This window comes from Bombus flavifrons, chromosome 7 (genome assembly GCF_040668555.2).
Source record: "Bombus flavifrons isolate JBK064 chromosome 7, iyBomFlav1_principal, whole genome shotgun sequence".
Taxonomy (NCBI): Eukaryota; Metazoa; Arthropoda; class Insecta; order Hymenoptera; family Apidae; genus Bombus; species Bombus flavifrons.
This window is the reverse complement of record NC_138448.1, coordinates 15,010,696-15,037,177: the sequence shown is the minus strand read 5'-3', so window position 1 is coordinate 15,037,177 and position 26,482 is coordinate 15,010,696. Positions and strand designations below refer to the sequence as shown.

Sequence of the window (26,482 nt, the reverse complement as noted above, 5' to 3'; positions counted from 1 at the left end):
ATATATCTTTTCATATCGTGTGTATTTTGCGCAATTTTGTATTTTCCCCGTAAAGATCCGCAGTCTAATAACAAATAAAACTTAAGTATGTAACACTAGTATCTACTAATTCGATTAAACTTCATCGACACCTATTTCCACTACCTGTTCACTTATTTTTGACCCCGATCGTATCGCGTTTAGCGAGTAGACTACACGATAACCGTACACTTAACGCGCAACATTGACACCACGAACAGCCAGGGACCAGCTGTAAACTTCGAGTCGGCTCTCGCAACATGGAATTTAATTCATGGGCGATAAAGTGGTCGCAAAGAATTTACGATTGATTGATCCGGGACGTGCCGAGCTATGGAAAGGATTGTTGGATATCCAGTGATCTATGCAAGCTATTATAAAGCGTGGATATTACGCTCGGTTATGTATCATTATGCATATTCCATTAAATGTCGGATGGTATACAGGGTGTTTCGTTATTTGTAGTTTTCTGTTGCTTTGGTTTCTCCAGTGTCATCGGGTGGTTTAGCGATTAAAAATAAGAATCGTGTAAATTCGAATTTTACTATAACTCGATAATAATTTCATTTAGATAAAGTTTAATAATAAATGGTTGGTAGTTGTCGCGTGCAAACGTTGTGGTAGATGTTTGAATGGACGATCGGTATATGCATCTATCAATCAGAGATTAATTAATCATTAATTATTAATGCACGTACATTACGTATCTATGACTGGTATATTTCATTCATATTACGATCAGAAAGCATCCATACTAATTTATTCACACTTTTCTATCAATTTATATATCGTTTTAATGTATTTGAAACGTTTCTATTACGAAGAGGCGGTCGAAATGTTGCAAATAATTATATTTCTATCATTTAAAGAATATCTTGCTACTAATCTGTTAATGGATTTTGTCAGGAAAGGTCAGAGTAGAGAAAGAGTCGTGGTTGTATATAATTGCGAAAAGAATTTACCGAGTGTCACTGTGTGAGCATCTTTTGATAAAACGATCGTATAACGATTGTGATAAGTAATTAATAATCGAAAATGGTAACGTAAACAATCTTTGATGAAGCAATATGATGTTTCGTGATACGTATTACGCGAAAGTTTTGGAAATGCTCGAAAGTAATTGGAAAATTAATTAGTTCGTAATTAAATGTGAAACTGATGAAACGTGCAGGTTAATTCATCTTTGAACATGAATTTTGACTCTGCCCAACAAATTTAAATCCAGCACATAATAATAAGAACACGGTGATGTTACGTTGTCTAAAATTTTTCAACCATGAAATACGAACAACATTATTTTCACGTACTTTATAATTAAAAACGTATGCTACTATTAACGTTAGAAGTATCCTTATGGCAACGTAGAAACGTATTAATTCACTGTAGAATCTCTACGTGCTTTATTATTTAAGAAAGATCTACGTATAGTATTTAATAATAATAATAACAAGCAATAAAAAACTTTTATTATCTTTAAACTTGTAAAATATTATTGCGATAACGTTATGTCTTATGTCACGCGAAAAGGGCTTATGTTAGAGCAAATGCAACTTACGTATATTGTTTATGTGTACTATATATACGCGTATCTACAATTAAAACTTGTGAACCTACATTCGTTGCAACTATAGTCTTGTTCTACGACGAAACTATTCTCACAGTCACGAGCATCATGCCTATAAGAATAATGCAGAACCGGAGGAATAATCGATCGTTTGATGCTACACTTTCTTGGTTACAACACCCGTAGATCGAATTACGAAGGAAATTTGAAGTACTTTTGCAAACTTCCCTCGCAAAACTTTTAAGTAGAGCGGTTATAATGAAAATTATTTTTTTACAATAGCTTTAAGATAATTTAAGAAAGATGTCGTTATTTATTTACCCGTTTTCTAAGAAGTTCTATTTTCTATATTTAAGCAGATGTTTGTATACGCGTTATAAATTAACGCGTTATACTTTCTCGGTTTATCGATGAGAGCGATCAAAGTTTCCTGAAATGGGAAAAGTCGACGGTAGAAATTGACGAGACACTGCAATGTGTTTAATCACATCGCATCGAGGAAACGGTTTCTTCGAAGGCACGCTACTGATCTAGATTATTCGGCCAATGAAGTTGCAACTTTGATAGACGAAGACTTTATGTTCCAATTCTACTTACTAAATTACTTCTGGTTACTAAATTAACGATTCTTGAATTGTTTCAAGCGGAATATCCGGTACGTGGTTATCGACTTGAATTAGGAAAAATTATCCTTCGATCTTGTAAATATTCGCACATCGTTGGTGCATCGTTATGTTACATGCGATACGCTACACGTATCTAACATAATTCGATTAAACTCTATGCGGCGCTACTTTCGAACGTAGAAACTAAAAAACAAAAAAAGAAAAAAAATGAAATTAACAGTTTGATCGCTGGAACGAACGAAACGACGAACGAAAACTTCGGCTTTAACCATCCTACCCCACAAACACCCTTTTGAAATACGAAAACGCCTGAACCAGAGAGCATGCCGCGAGGTATTGAGAAAAGCCGAAAAGTCACGGAAAGGGGTTGAGGGGAGCTGCGATTAATAACGAAGTTCGGTAGGTGGCTGGTGCGGAGGACGGTCGAAGGGAGGCCCGGTAGCCGCGATGGAAATTTCATAATTACTCTCAACCGAGGTAAAACCCACGCGGGATCATCCGCAAAACAAGTAAAGGGTCATCGGCGCAATTTACGATCAGGGGGCCCCCGGTGAAATGCATTACCATAAAAACCGCTCTAATCACGGGTACACGAGAGAGCAGAAGCCGGAGCCGTGTGAGCGAGCTGCGGCTGAGGCGGCGCGGCGTTGCACACAGGCCACCCAACCTCGCGATATTATATTTTAAAGAGCCGCGGCCCCGGCGTCGGTACGCGTACTCCACTTTATCCGTGCCGTACCGTGTAATAACCTCTGACTTCCTGTTCGTGTAAAGAGTCAGCTATACACACGCTCATTCACTATGGATAAAAGTGAATCGATAATGATACGCACTCGACAAAAATGGCGCCGCCATCAGACAGGCCGGCACTTGCGAGTGGCGAAGCCTGCCTCCTCCACCCTGTCTCCATTCCCTCTCCTCTTCTATCGTCTATATCGCGTACCAAACCCCCTCGTGGGAATAGAGGCGAAGCGCGTCGAACGTTCCGGCTGATAACCGTATTACAATTTAACGAGAAACCGGTGTCAGTTTTGTCGGTGCATAATGGCCGACGATTCGCCCGCTTACACCGGCCCTCGCTCGATCGCGCTTCAACGCTTCGACGAAACGAAACGCTGCGAGGAGCCAACCTGCACACCCGGATACACCAAACTTGCTGACTATTGCCCTCTTTCGTGATACGCTACCCCGACTCCGATTCACTCGCGTTCGGTGATCTGCACGGCGATGGAACCAAGAGGTTGCCATTCGGTGGAACCTACGCGTTTCGTTTCTCGCTCTCGACGACCAGAGATCCACAGATCGTGCCTGTAGTTTATTCTTGGATAAGGACATTTACGTTTTAGGTTGTTGTAAGTTTCTTCAACGCGGAGCATTAATTTCGAGGATGTTAGAATCTGTGTTTTCAATCCAAAAATATTTAGTCTCGAAATGAAATAGTACGACGAATCAATAGGTCGACGACTCATTGGCTTTTCAAATGCTAAAACAGCACTACGAAGCGCGAAACGTATAAACGTAATATATCGCTTCTTTGTATTTTATCATCGCGTTCTTCTTCTTACAGCCTTCAGGCGATAAAACGATTTAATATTGACAACGAATCTTAAACTGTGTCGATTCGGCCAACAGTTGAATCAATATCGCATAAACAAAAGGGAATTGTTCGTTGGTTAATTCTGCATTCGATGTGAATGCCAATTTTTATTAACGAAATTGAAAATACGTATCACTGGCCTATATAGGTCACTGTAGTAACCGCGTCACAAAAAGAAAAATCATCTTTCCAGAATATAATACCCGTTACAATAGAACGAATGAAAGAAAATATGCTCCGTAATGCACAGTTCGTATCTCGTTATTATTTGAATGTAAATGATTCTTAATTATCTCTTTAGTAGCTGCTCTGTATAATTTCCATTCATTCAATTCGACAAGGATTAACAGTATTCCGTTACGGCTACGGTACAATTCTCATAAATATGAAATTTCAGTTCCTGCAATTAAAAATTACAGATAAAGATGGAATCGTTAAAATTTTCGATCGTTCTTTTAACGAGATTACATCTACAATTCAACGGGAGAATTCATATAGAACTAATTCGAGGGTAATTCAGAAGATTATATTGCCAATTTAAATTAATTCCAATGTTTACCAACAATCGTTCATTAAATTTTCTTGAAAATTAACCGCGTGTGCCTTACCGCAAAAACGAATCTTTTACACTCTCTCTGATTTCCTCTCGTTATCGATACAAATAATACAAATTATAAAATTTGAAAAGAATCCTCGCTCGTACGCGCGCGAATTTCAAATTATTCGAAACTGGCGCACGATGAACAAAGAAACTACGAAGTTCGTGTATCGTCGAGGTCGAAGCGTAAGAAAAATTTCGCTGCTTCTTTATTCTCACGTGAAAGGTATCATCGCCTGGAGCAAACGCCAAAGCTATTCAAATTCGCTATTTATTGTATTTTATCAACACACGCGTCCACGTTTCTTCTGTCTTCTCACGCCCTCGATCTTTTCACCATATTTAGGTCGCTTCGCTTTACGTGGTTTTAAACTATCCTTAAATCAGACCAATTTTAATTGACTGACTGTATACGAGATTTGAACGAAGCAAAAGTGATTTCGAATCTTTCTGGCTATTTCTGGTTACGAAGCTGCTGTTTTTCCAAGCTGTAGTTGATCGTGTAAATACTGTAAAGTGGTATCTGACGGCGACTGAGACAGCAGCTGCTCTGTTGTGTGCAATAATCATGCAATAATCACGTCGAACGATACAAATGGACGACGAAGCTGTGGCGTAAACCTTTACAACGAGCTATATAAGGCAATCTGTCTGCCGAAAAACATTGATTTCATTTCCAAACTTCGGGAAAATTGTTCTTTTTTCGCTTCCAATCGATCGTCACCTTGCGCATCGACGATAATTCACGAGCTCGTACAGGGTCTGATAAATAATAAGAAAGATCGAAGTAAAACAATTGTTTTCTGCTTTAACCACTAAGCACAGCGCATTTTTGTTTTATTTTAAAAATCAACGTAGTCAAACAGACGCGATATAGCGTATCGTTGTTGTTCGATAGTAAGCAAATATAACAAAATTACTGTTTACGATAATTACAGCATCGCGATCGTCTCGTTCTAGTACGACGATACTAAAACAAAATTCACGCGGTGAAATTTCATTTATAATAGCTGTTAAGTGTTAATAACTTTTAATAAGTGTTTTACTTTAGTTTCGTGTTATCGATAATGTTCTCAATAAAAGAAATATGTTGCTGCGTTAAATAATTTGACGTGAATCAACTTAATCGTCTAATCTGAAATCGTAGCCGATATAAAAGTTGCCTTAAGGAACACGTTAACTTCAACTTTATTTTATTTCCCCACGAAGCACTGGTTTTGTAAACGGGCCTTATTCTAACTAGGGATCTGTGCCGACAGTTATCATAGACGGTGAGAAATGACCACGCGAGCCACCCTTCGGAATAATGTTACAGTTTCGAAGATATCCTAGGGGGTCTGACGTTAAAAATCTTAATTCCACTTTCCTCGGGCCGATACGTGGAAGTTTACGCGCGTGTGTCAGCCACACCTTACAGCTACTTTGATCTTGGTAATTTCATTTTCTTGCACGCTGCTTAAGGGCTACGATGAAAAGCGTGATTAGGAACGCATTTTAGCGAAACGTAACGCAATTATTGTTATTTCGAACACGCAACCTGAGCCGACTCTATCGCTGGATGAAAGAAACGCGCAGCTACAACTTTTATCAGTAATTACACAATCTGCATAACTTCTTCCACTGCGAAAACGGTGTTAATGCTTCGCCGCCACCGATGCTTGTTTTTGTTACACGCGTCCTGGTCACTGATTTAGTGCTTTTGATAGCAACGCGCCCTCTTTAAACCCACTGGAGTAATACGTAGCCGAAGCGAAAGGCATCGGGGGCGATATCTTTCGCGCGATTATCGGACCGCGAGCAAAATTGTTACGAAAATGATCAATGACCGGACGATAGTGACGCGGGTATACGCACACCGTCCATTTCCGAAGGAAAACCTTCGTTTCGAGAACTATATTTTAGCGTGAAATATATTCAAGACTGAAACAGCGAACGAAGAACTTGCGCGGAGAAATAATCATTATGGGAGTCGTCGAACGATCTTTCTTTTCTGTTTCCTTTTGCGAGAATTCGTGGGACGAAGTTTAGGGATTTGCGATTTAATTCTGACGTTAGTTTTGGACTTTTCCAAGTAGATAGAAACAGGATAGGATGGGATAGGTAGGTAAGTAGGTAGGATAGGTATAGTTGAAATTTATGGTCTTGGGTTTTAATCGTAAAATTGCTCTCAGATTTTTTTTTTTTTTTTTATAAACGAATAGAAAAATTCTACATCCGATAGTTGTATTTGGCATATTGTGCGGTCCAATGTTTCTAGAAACGACATTAACGACATTGTATATAGAACAGATACTCGATAAAACCACGTTTCGATTTCGATAAAATAATTAGTTTTATCAAAAACAGCGAAACGTTCTAACCAGTTGCAGAGAAAGGTAATCTATTTGCAAATGTAGTATTTCTAGCGTTAATAGTGCATTGATTTTCGAAAGCCAATTTCTATGTCGCAGTCAATTTTTTCCAGTTAAATTTTCTAGCGTTTTGTTCGAATGAAAATTGTGTTTCTAGAGAGCGTGGGAAAAGCTTGAATGGTAATAGACACGCGATAACATTTCATAATATACAACCGCGACGAATCATAATCAAAAGTAAAATCATCGTTGATCATCTTGGTATGTAATAATTTCGTAATTAAATTACATATCGCTATAAATAAGCAGGCGTTTGGATAGTTTTGAGCGGTGGTGTACACAACGTTACGTACGCAAGAACGCAGCGTCGATCTTGCAACAAATCTATTTCCCCGGCATGCAAAAACAGAAGACACGGCTAGCCGGGTAATGAACTAATCTAGCGAGCACCGACAGAGAGAAAGAAGACGAGTCGCGGCGCGGAGAACAGAAGCGGCGTTGAAGAAAGGACGGAGGGACGAAGAGCACTTTTGCCGTGGCTTAATAACATGAGTTTTTCCTGGCCGACTCTGGTAAACGGCGAGAGAAGAGAAAGGGACGCGGCCGTTGAAACGGCAAGGAACCATCCTGGGAGTCAGGTCCATGTAAAAGTCCCTTTGAAATTTTTGCTAATTACCTTATGCCACTGACCATGTACGATTTTAATTAACGAATGAGTTTGGTCGTTCCATAAATTCCAATGTTCTTTTCGTTATCGATCTTCGATGAAGTATCGTCGACTATTTGCCAACAGCATTACGTTATTTCTTAGTTGTCTATTCCCTTAATCATATTATATTTTAGACGTCTAGTTTTTTAATTGCATCATTTTTTAGATGTTTGCTCCGTTAATCACGTGGGTTTGTACCATTCTGTGTCTTAGGAATTCTGCGAGAAAGATAAAGTGGAAATAGCAATTGAAAATACCAGGTTCATTTGTCTAGAGCAAGCACTAAATGCAAGGACGCGCCAAAGATGGTTTTCGAGAAATTTTTACGAAAATATTCTGATCGCGTTCTGAAATTCGCGAAGACTTTGTAAATTAGGAATGGAAAAATGAACTTCTGGATAGGAAGGAACGATGGAATCGTAAATACGACGAAAAGTAACACGTTTCGGTTTTATGTTCTTCGACATCTACTTTTGAAAAAAATGAAGATTATCGTTCGTTTAGGTATCGAACGAAAAGTTGATCAATGGTAGCCAGTTAATAAATTCAGATAGAGACAATTTTGGACTTGATTCATTACGGTTCTGATCCATTGATATCGACAGAAACCATTCAGATGGTATCAATATGCGTTGCAGTTTCATCATGCTTAATGACCCCTCTGGGTATAACGAATAATAATATGCAAATAAGGTTGATCTCGATCTTTATGGATACGATGAAGTTTAATAGCACGAGCAAATGCGAGTAGCATGGTACGCCAGTAATTAATCAAACACGTTACGAAAGATTACGTGAATATTTTATCGAAACGTTAATGCCGGCTAATGTAGCCTATACAATGTTAATAATTAATCGCCAATTGTGCTATGAAATGACTATGATTATCGAACACCCTTCGCTTTCTCTATTCCTTTTTTCGTAACTATTGGATTTCATCGTTTGAGCTTATCGAAATTCTTTTGTTCTCTGTACAGTTGATTACCGGTCTACAGTACGATTATACATAATCAAAAAAGAAAAAATATATATGTATATATATATACATACTTCAGTAAAAGAAGAAAATTAATAAAATTTCCTTTTAGTGCGTTTAATATGTTGCATCGTTACTCGGTAATAATAAAAGTGTTACAGCTTTAAAAAATGTGGATAAATAATGTTTCAATTCCAATATTTCGATTAATTGCAACAACGAAACTGAAAAACTAGTAATAAAATCCTCTAGATAAACACGAAATTTCCAATATCGTATTTGTCCGATTTTTAAGAAACAACACCGTTTGCACCGTTTTTCCATTAACCCCATTAAACGCATAACCAGGAGAAACAATACGCGAAAGTAGAAAACGCAAAGCGAGCTTACCGAGATAAAATCGGCGTGGAAGGAGCAAAATACAGCGTAATAAAAGCAGGATGAAAAGAACGAAAGAGCAGGCAAAAGGGTAAAGTTATGAAAGGCTGAGTTCTCTCCTGAAGATAATGACAGTCCAACTGCGAACACCTCTGGTGACTGAGAACCCTGACCGTTGTTATTAAACTTATTTCACGCGGCCATCTCATACCCAGAAGCCCACAGACTGGACGAATGATTTTCTTATTCGGGCGTTTCGCTCGGCGATTATTTAAATGAAACGTTGACTTCGTCAGGATTCTATGGCGCGTAATGACGACGTTTGCCTGGCCCGGGCCACTAATTAATTTTTTGTTAATGTCGCTTACGATATTTTATTTCGGCCGGAGAAATTTAATAACATCGACGTTCGATGGATTCCTCGAACGTACAATTTGGGAAAATTACGAGAAAACGAGGAAACTTTTGTTCCTCATCCTCGACGAAAGATTGTTTGCGGTATGATGGAGTATTCTTTTGGTCGGATTGATTTTTCTTGAGAAGCATAGTCGCGCAAAGGAAGAGGGAAAATCGCTCAAAGAAAGTTTTTCTTACCGATGCGTCGTTCGCTTCTTTTCGGTGAGCATCGTTTGCCAAGGTTTTACTTGCTTTTCTGCTCGAATCCTGGAAATGAGATTTTTGTTACGAAAGAGATATCGAAACACGTTTTCTTGTTCGATATACGAATAAGGTAGCAAGAAGAACAACGAGATCGCAAACGCAACCATGGATCAAACGTTTGAATAAAAATTACCGATTTGTCTTTATCCTTTTATCGGAAGATACATTACGTACGATAAAAAATATACTCGCCTCGTAGAGTGTAACGAATATCGACGCGTTAAAACGGAAAAATGAATCAATCGTTACGATTTGCCACTCTTTAACGGTCTTGTCTCGCGAGAAATATTTGTTGCTGGGCGGATGAAAAATTTGGGGATAATAGAGAAAAGAAATTCGTCAAAAGTTAACGTAAAGAAAAGAATCCGAAATTGGTCATTTTGAGTTCAACGGTTCCAGCGTTAATTTCCCTAGGTTGTGCAGCAATTATTAGCTTCTGAGGCGTACTATACACAACCAAAACGATCTTAATAACAAACAGCTCTTCCCAGTGGGTAGAAGTGTCCGTTCGGGGGGCTGTCATTACCACCAGGAGGCGACTCGCTTCTTCGTAACTTCTCTTTCTCTGCCTCTCCGTGATCTCTTTCTGCGTTTTCTGCGTCTGCTCTTCTGTTTTCGCTTATCGTTGGTCTTCCTCCGCGTCTCCGTCCATCCAGCTCGTAGCTTTCTCTTCCTCTTCGTCCGTCCTTCTCTCTCATTTCAGTCTAACCTTTCCGTCCGTCTCGTTCGTTTTCGTTCCACGCGCGACTCTACTCGACCTCTGGGAATTTCTCCGGCAGCAGCAGAGATAATGACAGTCGCGAGGGTGGTCGGGTGATGCGTGACCACGTGCCGACTTCCTCTGCGTGAGATTGCATCTGAGAGCGACGCTACGCACTGAAAAATCCGACCGGGCAGATCGGCCACGAGAATGGAATTTCTCTTTCGCCAGAAGATGGACAACCGTGAACAGATGGAGAACGATTGGGCATGATAATCGCACGAGAAATCCGCGTACACACGATCGGTTCCGTAATGGTTGGTTCTTTTGGTGGTTTGGCTTAGGTCGTTGGTTGTCGGAGAAAGAATTTGCGAAACGAATCATCGATCATGTTCGGATAACTATGAAATAATATTAAACGAAGATCGTAATTATCCAACGAAAATTATACTATTGCGCTTTTGCTATTATTAATTTAACAAGTATATGAAAAATATATCTGCTGTTATTATTTAATAAGAATAATTTTTTGTTCTTGTCTTCGTTCGTTCAACAAATTCGCCCACGATAACCAACAGTTTCGCTTCCACACCCCAGAACAGGAAAAAGCCAAAAGCCATGACAGAGAAGTATAAAATCCGCCGATTCATAGCAGATTGGCGAAAAAGGATCACGGAAGCCGCAATCGGTCCATTACGCGATATAATACACAGTCGATTTCTTTCACTTAGAAAAAATCCTGCCACGTAACGCACGCTATTAACACACGTTGGATTGTTTTCTCGTCCCGACGAAGGAATTTGGATAATTGGACGTGCACTCTGGCCAGCTACTTCGATATTACGAATATATCGCAGTATATAAATCACGCGTATTTCGCGCGTCTTCTTTCCCAGACGCGTATACTCGTCTGTCTACATTCCTGTCCACAATTCCTTTACTTGTTTCGAGTATTCCGTCTTTTTCCTCTAATTCTCTTCTCTTTCCTTATTTTTCTCCCTTTTCCAGTCATTCGTCTACCCGTAGCTCTCGTTTAACAGCAGCTACACGATCATTTAATTACGTACCAAACTTTCTTGCTTCCTGTTTCTATTCGACCTCGGATTTTTATGTATTCGTGTGAAATTTGAAAGTGCAACCAATACATATAACATACGAAAATATGTAAAATATTTAAAATAGGATAACGTAGAATTTGGTAGAGGTTTGGTGGATATAATTTTATTAAAAGATTATGTAGATGCATGTAACGATTAATTAGTATGTACATTTATTAAATTGTATAAATTATACGTATAGGTACGTCCTCGGTGTCTATGTGCGCGTATAGTAAAAATAAAGCTTCAGCGAAGTTTCAAAGAAAAAAAGAAAAAAAGGGGGAAATAATTTAGTAGCCTATTTGGTTTATGTTTCCGGTGCTAAGAATCATTGTCGTCAATTTTGTGAATCGTTTCAATTTTTTATTGCGAATCTGTTTATTTGTTTGTCTGTCGTTAGTTTATAAGGAATTGACAAGATATTGGAATATATGGATTATCGTTAAACTATAAATTATAAGATCGATGTGCTATGGAAGTTTATGTCACTATATTGGAAGAGCAATAGCATATGGAAAATTAAAAAAAAATATATAGAGATGAAATGGTGCGAAAAAAGCGAATACGAGTGTGCAAAACGCGCAAGATTCGACACAATAGACACGAATTTTTTTCCAAACTCCTGGCGTTTATTGATGGGTTCGGAAAATAAATTTATATCAAATTTCTGCCTCCTACCTACGCGATATCAAACGCCAGCACTTTAAAAAGAAAAAAAGAAACAATAAATAAAACGAATAAACGCGTAACGATTTTGTCCTTGATATTCAGATTTTATCTGAATGATATTTTCATAAGGATTGTAGGTTTTACACGGGAGAGGAATTATACCCAGATTCTATTAATTTTTTGTTTATGCGGAGTAAGATTAATATTTTTATTTATATGGAAAGAAAATCGATGGAAAGAAAATCTAATATATTTGTCAATATAGGCAGAAAATGTAGAAAAACAAATTAATATATATTTTCAATTATATAAGATAATTCATAGAGATAATATTCCAAGATAAAAAATCATCGTAATTCTTTAAAATAGAATTCGAAACATTTGTAATACTAATAAACATTTTTGAGTGCTATCAAGAACCTGCGAGTACTTCGTAATATTAAAAAAAAAAAAAAAATGAATAAATATACATTTCGAGATAACATCCGCAGAAACAATTATTACCCTGTCGAATAATGAAGGATACAAATAAATTTCTCTTCTAAAAAAACGCATGCTTGAACAAGGACGTTAAACCAGAATTTCAATCACTCGCGACTATTACGTACGATATGTCCACATTCGACCAAAACCGAAACAATTGAACTTCATAGTCCAATTAATTTCAGTAAAATCGATCCTTGGTTACCTATATTATCCTGCGATATGGCCAACGTAAACGACAAACAAAATTTCAGTCAGAGTAATAAAGCGAGCAATATTCAATTCGACTGCCAATACTACCCAACTATAATACTTTCTAACGAAAGTATACTCCATTAACAAAATGAAGAGGCAGCTAAGAACCTAATAAGTAAAAATGAGCCGAAGAATTATTATCAAAATTACTCTGTCACTGTAAGTATCTTTTCAGTTGATTACTCGCAAGAATTAACCGAAGGTTTTACACGAACGAATTAAATTTCACTTTACAAATTCGCAGAACAATAAACTACGTAAATCCTAAAACTGTCGGGTTTAAAAACTATTCTAATCTTCAAATGTACTTGAAAAATACACGTGGTGGGTCTGCAGCTACGTCTTTTCTTATTTAAGTTCAATCTTCCAATTAAAAATGTCTCTTTTTATTCCATTTAACGATTCGAGCCTATTTTCAATACGCTTAATTCCGCGTCTAATCGAACATGAAAAATTGTGCTTAGTCCATCGAGATATTTCTTGCAGAAAGTAAAAAACTAAAAATATATCATATATATACATATGAATTATGTTAAGCTTTGTACTGTGACGAATATAATATTAAAAATAGGCGAAGGAGGAAACGCGTAAAAATTTTGACGAAGCGAGATATTGATTTTTAATACAATAAATTAACTCCACTTGCCGGGGAAATAGCGGTGACGTAAGTAGGTTAGCGGTTCTGATTCGTCGACGTTTTCTTGAGAAATCTGGATGCAATATAAAATATCCTCCGACGGAGCTGTGTCGTAAAACTTTCTGATTCCTTTGATACGCCGAAAGAAAAGGAAATGCGGGTGATCGAGTGCATGCACACGATGAAGCGCCTGCTTACATGCGACTTCAGACGATCTATATACGCGAAATGGATAAGATTTCCATTTATAGACATTTTAAGACACTCGTCGAGATGGAAGAAAGCGGTCGCGGATAAAATGTATCTTTGCGTATCGGTGGAAATTACTCGACGTACGATATTTTTTATCTTCGAGATGTGGTTCTCGAGACTCGAGGATCTGTTACGAAACGAGAAGCTACTGGAAAATTCACGATGTGTCACACTGTTAATGAGAAAATTTATCCCGGAAGAGTTACAGTTCGTCGTCTTAAGAAGATTTAATTCGAGTTTTATATTTCAATAAACAAATAGGTTTGGTTATTAATATCGGCACATTGCTTGTATGCACAGCACTCTAGAAAAATTTAATGTAAATATTAATTCTGAATGGTACAAGAGTCGGTATGGTTAACACTATGGTTGACGTTAACGCGTACATTCTACCGCTTCAATTATTTAAGCGCAAGTAGTATGCTCTATCGATGCAACTATTGCATTTTTATTCTTGCGTATCTCGATGGAATGGCTTACAATTAAAAATACAACGGAAACAACGGACAGTGTGTAGGAACAAATATTATCTAAAAAGAAAGAAGTTTCTTGGTGAGAAAAAAGAATGCAATTGTAGAGGTGGAGTGGTTACATTTTAACACGTAGCAAGGAATATATTAAAAAAGGATAAGAGAATCGTAAGCGACAATTGTTTAAGCGGGTGTCCTGAATTAGAACGTTCTAAAACAGCGTCTTTTTGTGATTTTTTTTTTTTTTTAGAAGGGAAAGAAAGAAACGAAGTTATTGAATTTTGAGGTATGGTTTTATATATATTTAACGAATACAAAAAAATTGTTTAAAGTAAACAGAAAAATTGTAACAGATTTCTAAGCCTGTTTCATGGGCGTCTTGTCGCTGCAGAGCGGGAAAGATCCACCTCGTAATGCTTGACTGAAGCAAAAAACCAAAAAGGGATTAAATTATTATATATTTTTCTTCTGGGTGAACTAAACAACGGCAGAAAAAGTTCTAGAATAAATCACAAAAAAACGCTGCTTCAGAACGTTCTAATTCAGGACACCGTCTCAAGCGACGTGTCATTATCAAAAAGTACAATTATATAAAGCGATATAATAAGATTATTTAAAAGGATAGAAACTCGCGAGGTTACTAAAGCCATAAATTTTACCATTCTAAAAGTTAATCGACGACATTATCGAAGCTACTTAGCCACAAGAAGGCAACGATATTTGCAAACATAAATTGCGCATCGACGTACCATTTCAATTCGTTCTGGCGAAATGAAGTTTTTCAATTTGATTTTCGCCAAAATCCGAGCAGCAAATTATTCCCGTTGACAAAGTATTGCTCGGTGGATTATTAACAGCGATCGTAATAAAAGATCGTTTCGTGTCGAGCACGGTGTTCGTCGTTGCGCAAGCACGGACACGAGTACGTTTTATAGAGGATTCCGCGTGGCTTTTGCGTGTGCCCGCCGAGTGGAAGTTACGCACAAAAAGATCTATCCGGGATGCACGCAGTCGTAAAATCTCGATCCCCTCGAGTGGATTCGAATGGCTGTTCGCGAGAGGCGCACGTAACCTAACCGTCTCGAAGCGTTCGTACTTGGTACGTACGTATACACGCGTGTAAAGCCATAACATAATATCTACGTTATACGACAAAGTTGTAAGATATTTAACAGAGGGAGATGGAAAAATATCGTACCACATTATTTTAAATAATATTTTCCATACAGAGCGTGGTCGGAAATGCTGTAAAAGCTGAGAAAGGACAGCGGGTAGGTTCTTATGCGAAAATAAATCGAAAATGTAAGATACAGTCTGTTCGTTCGAGATGTACTTTTTGAGAAAATTAATTTCGACGATTCGTTCTTTGTACGCGTATATGTGCAATACGTATTTAAATAACTAAAACATCAATAAAATAGCCATAAATATGTAAGTTAAGTTATAGATTATGTACGGCAAGATATTTGCTTTTTTTTTAAGAAATCAATTAATTATTGCGAGATGTATATTCTATATTTCTTGATTAATAATTTTCTACGTCGAAGTCGTTATCACACGTAATATATTTTATTATAGAAATACGTACTTGTTTTTAGGTCTGATTTGTGAAACCGTATCTATTTGCTCGGTGAATGTGTCAGGAAAGGGCGACAACGGCACAGTGTCGTGTAGAAAATGACAAAGATCAAATTCTTGTGGCTTGGAGTTCAGAAATAACGCACTAAATCAACCGCTTTGATCTGTTAAGTAATTAAATATGCAAACTCTGCTAAGTAGAGCTCATAGGATCCTTGAAAGCGATGTTGGAGAAACGTCCCTGACCGATCAGATCTTTTGACCACAGGTATAACTAACGTGTCATGTATTTTATAAAAAATATCATTTATACATTTGAAAAAAGAAGATAATATCGTTTCATCTATGTTTAAAAATACTTTTCATAAAATAAAACAAAACCTAAACAGCAGCCGTACGAATGAAATTTATTTCATTTCAAACTTCTTCCTCCAACTAATTAAGAAGCATTCAATTTATCTATTTAAGTTAAGTCAAATTCGGGGAGTTTATTATCTTCAAATATCATAGCCGATTAGGAATTAGATTTATTTTATTTTAGAGCTTCAGCATCTCGAAATGGATCGGTGAAACTACTCGAACAAATGGTAGACGACGTTCTGAGAAAAAGTTACGGAAACAAAGGCACATAGATATAAAAACTATCCAAAGTAGACTATTCGTTTTAACGTCTAATAAGTAAGACGAATCTCTGTTTTAAATTCTATCCGTGTCTTTGTCAGAAACGTAAGTTTATCCAAGAGGACCACAGCAAACGTGTTAAACGTTCATAATTTCCCAACGTATGGTCCGGATCGAAGGAGAACGAAAAAAAGAAGGAGTAGGAGAAAAAAAGTAGGAACCAGGAGGAAGGACGGGAAAAAAGAAAAAGGAAAAGCCGATTAGATAGTGCAGATCACCGATTCCTATATTGTCGCTCGTAGTCGAATCCCTCCGTACGGCGTGTTAGATCGAATGGTTTTATCCAAGCGAATAATCGTCCGACAGGAGAAGCCGAAATCGGATCAGCCTTAATCGAGCATACCGCGTCCATCTCTTAACAAGTTTCATTGTAACGTTTAATATTTTCCGCCAATATCCAGGGAAATATTTTCTCGCTGTCCGTCGCGCCATATTTTATTACCGGGCCGGACCGGCGCGCTCCACCGGCAATAAACTAGAAACGTAACACCGAATGGACATCGTTTACAACGAGATGACACATCCCAGGATTTCCCATCTGCTTATTTTGATTTATTACTCTCAGCCCGTTACGTTTAATTCTCTTGTCTGCCGATCGAAAACCTCTCGCGTTTCAAACGCCAACGAAACAAGCGCGAACAGTATCGAGAACGTTTTCGATGATTGGTCGACGATCGAAGAAGTCGGCTGGATCGAGGACTAAAAGGGAAACTGGTTGACGCAGGATTTCCCTTTCCGAATTCCTTTTTTCTTTCGTTCTTCTGTTTTTTCTTTTTTTTTTTTTTTTTTTTTTGATGGGAAAGGGAAGAGTGACAACAGAAGAAATCGGCTGGATAGAGGATTAAAGGGAAACTGGTTGATCCACGATTTTATTTTCTTCTTTTGTTTCTTTCTTTCGACTCGCTTCTGCAGAAAAACTCTCCGCTTCGAGTATTTTTTTACTTGTACGTGTTTGACGAGAATTTTTGGATACGCATTCAGCAGTTTCGGTGTTGTAAAAGTTTTTTAACATTTGATCGAAGTGTCAAAGTATCGAAATATATTAAAAACACACGGAGAAAATGCGATACGATCGCTTTTGTTCACTTTCTGATCGCAATGTTATCGAGTGGTTTGAAAGAGCAGCTTCGATATGGTATAATTGAGAAGGGAACGATTACCAGGTTACTACATATGAAGTTTTATAAAAATGAATAATAATTTGGTGAGATCTTGCAAAGGCAAAGCAAGAGCATGATCAATATTTTGACAATTAGAAAATTGTATCTTTTCACAACATATTGAATTGCATATTAAGAGAGAATGAAGCGAAAAATCCTTTCCTAGTATTTCTATCGTGACGCATCATTTAATAAAAATTTGAAGGACTAAACCTGATCCTGTATCTTTCTTCCAATAGCAAGAATGCGTAACAAGTAATTTAAAACTTACTCTTTCTGAAAGATTTTAGGCAAGGGAAAAATTACTGGCTATAAAATAATTAAAGCACAAATGACACACGATTAATAACTCGCAACATAAGATAAATATGCGTATCATTTGAAAATATTAAACGTGCTCAATTATTCTAAAAATCTAAAAAATTGTCTAAATGTCATATACTTGAAATAGTTGAATGAATTAATATCCAAAATTACGATGCTTAGGTAGTTCGGAATAAAAAGTAGGCAGAAATCTCAACACAAGAATTGCTACGCACAGCGTACGCCATAATTTCCTTATAATCGATGAAATTATGAATTTTCATCATGACAAGACAATCGCAAAATTAACACGAAAATTGGACCAAAATATTTCGAAAATGCAGCTGGTTAACTGGAGGTATATAAGTTAAAATATCTGTCGTGCAAGATTTCCAGGGATGCAGAAGAGCGGAAGGATCAAACGATCATGTTGCAAAGGAAAAAGCGAAACGCTAACTCCGTCGTAACGATTCGTGCGTGCACGCGTGAGTGCGTGAGTCAGTGCGCTGTCACGCAGCCGGCCGAAGAAGCGAGGAAGAACCAAAGAAGATGCTATCTGCTCGAACTGGCCTCGCCATTAGTGTCACGAGAATAGGAAGGACTTACGTCCGCGGTGGGGCTACAGCTACAGCGTGCTACAAAAGTAGAAGTTTATTTGGCTCAAAATAAAAAGCTTATATACCATTTTTAATTGTATCGCGTAAAGTTTAGGTAACTCGTTTGGTCGATCTATCGGAATTTGTTGGTCCACTGGATGGTTAGTTCGTATTCGTTGCAAGTTAAAGATAACGTCGAAATTTATATCTATCGAAGATGGACAACGATAGTGATTTAACGCGATACAAAACAGAAGTCTTCCCTAAATTGCTGTATCATTGATAGTGTAGGTTTTATTAGTATCAGTAGTAGCATAGATTTTGAATAAATTTCATAGAATTTTGTCAACGTTGTATTATAATTAATAAGAAATTTTTAAACTTCTAGATCAATTTTAATAAATAGTTCTGTTATCCTCTACTGAAATTTTTCCTCCATCTGTACGTATTTTGAAATTAATCAAAGTAAAGTAATTTCGTATATGGAAATGATCTTGTTAACGTGATTCGATTAACCGACGTTTAGTAATTTACTGGATGAATTATCTTGGTATTTCAAAGGAAAAAGAACAAATAGTTGTAACGATCGTGTTTAAAGAAAAGAAATCAAGAGGCGGAAAATTAGATGCGCGATGAAGAAATTCTAAATCAAGTGTTATACCAGATAATGAAGCTTGATAAATTGAAAAAAGTGAAACAGGCCTAACTGATAGTTGATGATTTAAATGGTCACGGTTTTATTCTCCTCGTTTCATTCTGGTTCCGAATAATTAATTAGTATATTTAATATGCTGCTGAAATTACAATAAGCGTACTGAAATTAAAGCGGAAATAATATCTGCATGTGTTTTACAAGTGCTTTACTTTCTCATTGTTCTCAGCGTTATATCATTATCGTTCCACAACAAGATAGGAAATTATGCAAATTTTGAAATTCGTGGCCAAACTGAAGCACTAAATTATCAATACGTTGTTGCTAAAATATACATGATTCAATAAAAGAAAAAAAAACACTACGTAGATATACTTTTACATAAATATTTGATCTCGTCGAGAAAGAAACGTAAAATTTGGACAAAGCATGTCGCACAGAAAAATATGAATATGACATAGATATAAAACTTCTGCGTCCTCTCTTTGCTTCTTTCGAACCATTATATCGTACGTAGTTGCTTTAAACGTACGAAAGAATAGCCAAGTCTATCAAAGATTGACAAATGTCCAGTTATTTCTAACCAGTAAGCACGTCCAAACACTTAATCACAGTATCGTAAAATAGACGTACACGTCGCAACGTAGATCGACGACCTAAAGTGGTCACCGCAACGACTCGGCCATTTCGTTGGACGAACGAGCGCCATTCGACGGCACCGCTTTAAAAGTCTAATTATTTCCAGATTTGTGGATCGTTCCAATAAAATCTTCCGAGCGTATCACTGAGTTTATGCCGCGTGTGATGCGCGCGTAGAACAACAATGAGGCCGCGAGCATTAATTAGAATTTCAATTAACCGGCTCGTAATGGCGCACGCATCGATCAGTGCATATCCGTTTTCTGGAAACGGCAACGGCCCAGGTCGAAATCCCGCGATCGCTCAGACATTAGCCCATAAAAATTGCAAACTCGTCCTTGTTTGCTCGGCAGAGCGCGTAATTAGCATCGATTGCGAGGACGACGTCTCTTTCTGAAAATTACCGATCGTTCCTTTTGGAGAATTTAATCCTAAAACGTTGCATCGAACTTCGATTTAACCGATCTGTCGAAATTTGATCAACCGTACCGAAAATATCTTTTGTTTATTCGATTAACCAACACAGAGCTCCGTTTAGTTTGATTATAATTATTTAAATAGTCGTCAATTCTTGAAGACTTGAGCGTATCGTCTCGATACGACTTTGCCTCGATTTAATCTCGTTATCTCGTATTTTCGCGATTTCCTAATTAACGTTCCAGATTGGTTTCTTAATTTTTAGTAGCTAATCAGATTTGATATAAGGAAAAAAAAACAGAGGATGTGAGTTAAATGCATAGATAGATATACTATTCATTTGCCATGTGAAACTTGACTTAACATTGCATTTTATTCAACTCTTCTTAGTTTTAATATTTAAAATGTACGTATTATTTTATGTTATAACTTTGCTAGTAACATGTCAGTTTTTATTCGCTATCGATTACGAAGATGTAAAAATTGATAAAAATATACAATAATCGAAAACAGTTTACCGAGTATAAACCAGATGGTTTGAAAAATGTCGTTCGTTATAGTATTCTGTATTTCTCAGTTTCTTGCCAACTCCAACTAAAATAGTTTCTAAAATTAAACAAATTTTACCTTTCGTACTCGCGAGGAGTTGGAGGGCAGAATGCGGAAACGTAAATTAGCTGAAAAAGCATACCTGAATAGATTAAGAACATTAGGAATGTCGTTCGATTATTATACCGAAGTTGTGAAGAGCCACATAAGGGAGCATTCGCAAGAAAGTTACGTTAAAAAGGTCACTATACACTAAATAGCTGTGCAACAATTTCGTTTATTTGCTTTGCCATTTAAGTGTCTTCTCAGTCGCAAAATACGGGAAAAACTAAAAAGAAGGGAACAATCGTAACAGAATGAAGATCGACGATCGTCGATCATTGTCAAAGTTTTGTTTTCCATTAGAGTTCGTGTAATTAATATCATATTGGGTACACAGAGACTTGGTCGAGCGAGTAAGTACGTGTATCGTAGACGGCTGGTAAAGTGAATACCGTCTAAGCGAGATATTCGAAAACTGTCCGATTAACGATCCGAAAGTGCCTCGGGCCAAGATTCAAAATACCTCGACGGACGTTATATTCTCGTCGTACATTCCTATGGTGTCCTGTGTTTCAGCTACGGCCGCACCAACAGCTTCTGCAGCTTGTCTCACGGTACCCATGGAAAACTTTGGGGCCTCGCGTCGCTCAATTTGCATCCACCCATCGAGAATGGTAATTAAGGGCGAAGCGTAAACCTTGATTAGAATTACAATCGTAAACGGAGTCGGTTCGATCCTGTGAGCGATCTGCTATTGCCAGAGGGTGTGCGCCAACTTGAAAACTGTAAATTGGTCGTGACGCTGGATACGATCCTTTGGTCTTTGAGCAGCGTACGTACGTAGCTCTATACGGCAACACGCGGCTATACGAGCATTTGTTTTTTGAAAAATTTACGTCAATTACACGTATATTTACAATGATTGACAAGACATTCCTACACACTTTTTACGTATACGTATATACTTCGCAAAGATCAGTAAAGTATTGGAACAGCCAGTTATTCGCTAAATTAACGAGCCACTATATTTAGCGAGACTATCGTTAGTGATAATTCTACGATTAAAATTAATACTTACGCTGTGTAACAGTGTTTCGCTAAATGTACGTTTGCAACGAGCGTCCTGTAATTTCTGTATAACTTCATTTTCGAATTGATTTCCAACGCTACTATTACGATCAGCTACTTTGGTATAGAACTGGTAGTTTCGTGGTCGAAAGTTGCGTGACCTATTCTTTCGAATAATGTGATTACCGTGAAAAGATGACGGCGCAGAGAATAATGTTGATTTAATTTTCAATTTGAAACTGCAAAGAGGTAATACGTCTTTTTTAAATAAAAGAAAGATATTACCGCTGACCCGAACGAACGCATTGTATTTCGAGTACGAGAGACAAACATTTAAGGTTACTGAAACGGAGTTTAATGTACTTGTGCAAGGAGCGGATGGAGCGAAAGGGTGTCTTTTATTATTACAGTAACACGTTGCTTCGAAATTTTGATACAAAATTTTAATACAATTAACACGCAAAGAAAACAATTGATATATCTGAAAAGATTCGTTCTCTGTGTAAATTGACAAATCTGATACTCGATACATGCGAAGTATTTTTTGAGATATTTTTAAACGTAAAGTCCATCTTTCCAGAATTATTTTATTACAACAGCTCATCCATAAATGTTTGAAATGTATCTGTTTTTTCTAAGAGAAAAATATCAATGTAACACTTAAACTCAGATAAGATTAATTCGTGCATTATGTAAATCTAAACTCGTTAGTTTTAAAAAGAGAATCGTGTATTTATAGTATGATCGTTACATTCAGCTGGATTCTCGAGATTTCTCGTGATCGCGACGCATTCCGGCGCGAATTTTCGTAGGCAACTCGGCTGGAAGCGACGCAATCAGAAAAAAGGTGGAAAATATCGGCCGCTAATTGTCGATTCGGCCGGGTATTTCTGAAGAATTATCCTACGCTCTCGGGTTTTCTTCCATGCTCAATCCGAGTCCATTAAACGCAAAGTCAGTCGGGCAAATTCAATAAGCGAATCGTTTTCGCGCGCGGAAATTAATCGTTTCACCCATTAAACACCGCCATTGAGAGTAATTCAGCGGCGTTTCTTTTCTTCGCGTGCCATTGCTCCGCTGCTAGAGAGAGGTTGAGGAGACTTCAATTTTCCCAGTTTTCAAAATACGCCAGACCGATTCGCTAAATGCCCCAGCCAACGTTTGTTTTCTCTATCGGTATTTCGAAGAGATTTTCTATGCAGATACAAATGGAACAATACCTGCTTGATCCTGCTTATTATACGATACGACAAACAATACGACGCGATAATAAAATAACAATTATATGTACACGAAGACAATAGACGAACAGTCACGCGAGAAACACGTCAATATATCATATACTTTCGATTAAATATGCAAAACCGTTCTAAATTTGCAGTGATTTGGCGTGGCACGTCTCCATATATTCTACAAACGTCTACCTAATTCGCCTAAAGTAAATTCAACTTAAAACGCAATCGTATCTTATTATACGCCAAAAATGATCCTGTTCCAGTTGAAACGTCCTGTACAACGTACACGTTTCGTCGTCGCTCCGTAGGACTCGAACCGAAGCAGCGGGAATATCGTTGATGAATTAAGCCCCGACGAAACACGCCCGTTATTTTCATAGTCCGAGCTGAGACTTCATTGTTCGCAGGCTCAGATTTTCTGCCGGATTACCGGCGGCTCGAACCAGCCCGGGTTTGCCGACAGATTGTTAATTGATCGGAAACACGCACGGTTGCGCGCCACCCGCTGCTCCGCTGCTTCCCGATAAATATTCTCTCTTCGAACGTATATACCTCGTACGTGTATATACGTGCATTTATGTGTGCGTATTGGTCGAAAACAATTAGGGACGATTCGCGTATCTGAACGATTCGACAGGACGAATTAAAACGAACGCGGATGAAGGATGTGTAAGAGAAGTTCCGGCATTGATACGAGGCGAGGGTTGCTTTGACAATAGCAATGGCTTCGTGTTTCTTTGGAAAAAAGTGACACGAGGTATCTGGCGGCGTAGATAAAGAAGAACATGGGGGAAACCGATCTGCTTAAAGGCTCGTGTTCTTTTGACAGCCGAATCATTTACTTTTCACTGGATCCTGTCGAGTTTTTGCCGAGGATGGAATCTTCGCGCTGGTGATAAACTCAGATGTATTATGCCAGACAGAAGTATGCAACTTGTCGATGCTATCGTTAATTTTGATGATAGGTTGATTTGTGCCATTGTATAATAGCTGTCTGTAGAAGTCTGTGACGTTCGATCGAATAGGTTGCCTAACTGTTGTATTGTGTTTGAAGTAATTTTTTTAAGCGATTATCATCCAAGCGATGTCGGAAATAAAGGCATTGTCTTTGCGTATATTCTTTGTTTGCTCATAGATTCGTCGATTTTATTTTTACTAAGAATCTTGGATACTTTTTATTAATGTTTTATTTCGATGGATTTAAAATGTTACGAATTATTACAACACACGTACACGCATGCACACATATTGCACAGAGATCCGTTATCTTCTTCGAATTCTCAAGTCATCCTGTTTTCGATCCAGCACACGTCCTTCGTATCATCGAGTTATTTTACGTTTGCTCGATAATCGTATCTTTCAGTCATCTATTTATTTGCAATCATTTTTTAAACGATTAACCTTTAAACGTGCAAATAAATCGGTAATTAACACCAAGTATATGATTATTCTCATATGCTTTCATCGTTTTACATATCTATTTCTATCTTAGCGATAATATCGTTAGTTAGCTGATATGACAACTGTGACAAGCAGTATGACATCTGTCAAGAACGAACGGTTACTTAAAAATGTACCTTTATGAAAATTTTAATTCGATTACAGAAATATTTGTCAACGACGAGACTTAATCAAAACGCAAAATATCCTAGTGGAAAGTAAAATTTACGCAGAGAAGTAAATTTCGCGAAGTACTTATTTTCCTCGAATGAAAAATAATGTATTAATTACGAACTTTCCACGCGAATCGAATGTTTCTTTCGAACATGAACGTGTATCATGTCATAGAAAAATGAGAAACGACGAAAAAATTGAACGACTTTCTGTCTTACGGCTCCTGCTACCACCATGATTCCGTGATAAAGCATTTTTCAGCTGCATAATTACGAAACATTTTTTTGTTACCTGTCTCCATAAAACAAACTGTCAAACGTCACCAAAAAACATTTGCAGACACCCATGCTTCGCGGGAATAAATGAATTTATGTTCACCGCCGACGTATATTCCAAACTAGCGTGTTACAAATCTAATATCCGCCAATATCAGACGCTGTTACTATGTAATGTGACAATAAATTATATTACCAATCTTCCAGAGTCATCGCAGTCTTTGAATATAAATTAACACGACAAGCGAAAATTTCAAAGAGAAAGCGAACATTTTGCGTAACATGTTAACTCGTTGGCGTGATTTTGTTCCTTTCGTTAATTTTATCGTCTCCTTATTAAACGTTTGACATGATATTACAGAAAAGGAATATATCTTCGATCATCAGTGTATTCGTTCTCTTTTTCTATCTAGAATCATTTGCATTTCAATTTACGTAAGTATAGAATAGTCGTCCAATTAATAAGAATAATTTATTCAAGCTGAGTAATTTGCCTTGTAACGTTATGCAGATTTAACGTAAATTCTATTATCAACAAGTTTTCAATCATCTCTGATCTATACATGAAAGTAGATCATTTACCTGCAGGCTATCAGTGGTGCGATAAACAGACAAATATATCTGACACTTACATTGACAGCTCGATGGCTATAGTTTCCTACGAGGATATAACTTCTGCTCATCAAAAGGAAAGAAGTTTGTTCGATTCGTTTTTGTTAATACCCTCAGCTGCGATTATCATAATTCAATAACGTATGTATGTTACCTTATTTGTGGAAGTAAGTTTGTTGTTCATTTCACTGATACTTTTATATCTGATAGTTTCTCGTTGATCGAAATAATTCTACCATAGAGTTATCCAAATTATTTTCTCGTTTCTGAAATCTTCTCTTACTGGCCTTAAGATGTACGATATTTTCTCGTTCTTCCGTTATTATACTAAAACAAGTTTGATCGTACTGAGCAAAGTCCAAGACTGTATTTTATGATATTGAAGCTTAAGTGACTCGAATAATCCCATCTTGTCGCGTGTTGTACCAAAAATAATTACAGAAAGCGTTTAAATATTTTTTTTTTAATACCTTCGATTCTAAGCGCATTTATTTTACTCGAATAAAGCTTTTATTTTTTATTAGAATCAGGTTTTTTTGTTGAAAGAAAAAATGGAAGCGTCCTGAGGAATGAAATATTCAACCACAATTATGCATCGTGTACAAATTTTCTGCGTGTTTTTCCTCGAGCGGAACAATCGTATCGAATCCAAGATTTCGCTCTATGTTTCTTCGTTCCGACGAGATGACTGCGATTCGACGTAACCGCGAACGCGATGTCTGCAATCAAATTGTATATTCAAGCCAATCGATGACTGAGAACAAGGTAAATCCGTCTTTTCACGTAATAATAGAGATGAATACTCTCGAGTGGATAATCAGAGCCGATCGATTCGTCGACTATCGTGTATCGTTCCGCGGACGTATCTTTCTCGTTTAAACTATTTATCGTGGCATTTGATTCCTCCTCGCCTCGAATATCGTCATTTTTACGATTTGCTTAAGGAAAGAAAATTGCGAAGATTTTAATGGATAACGAAATTGCCTGGGGTTAGGTATAAGAATTTGAAGTTCGAGGAGCT

General features: G+C 37.4%; 2 long non-coding RNA genes across 3 annotated transcripts in view; one reads left to right on the top strand and one right to left on the bottom strand.

The window, feature by feature from the left end:
• Positions 1-26,482, bottom strand: part of LOC138181945 (uncharacterized) — a 111,890-nt gene that overhangs the window by 35,212 nt on the left and 50,196 nt on the right. Inside the window, exon 4 of the long non-coding RNA XR_011173651.1 lies at positions 9,412-9,480. This is a non-coding gene — a long non-coding RNA (uncharacterized LOC138181945). The remainder of the gene's footprint in view (positions 1-9,411; positions 9,481-26,482) is intronic.
• The window catches only part of LOC138181946 (uncharacterized), a 158,423-nt gene that overhangs the window by 108,520 nt on the left and 23,421 nt on the right, over positions 1-26,482 (top strand). Inside the window, exon 3 of one of the 2 annotated variants that reach the window (XR_011173652.1) lies at positions 21,234-21,447. The exons of the other annotated variant lie outside the window; for it this stretch is intronic. This is a non-coding gene — a long non-coding RNA (uncharacterized LOC138181946). Of the gene's footprint in view, positions 1-21,233; positions 21,448-26,482 lie in introns of those variants that run through there. 2 annotated transcript variants of the gene reach the window in all.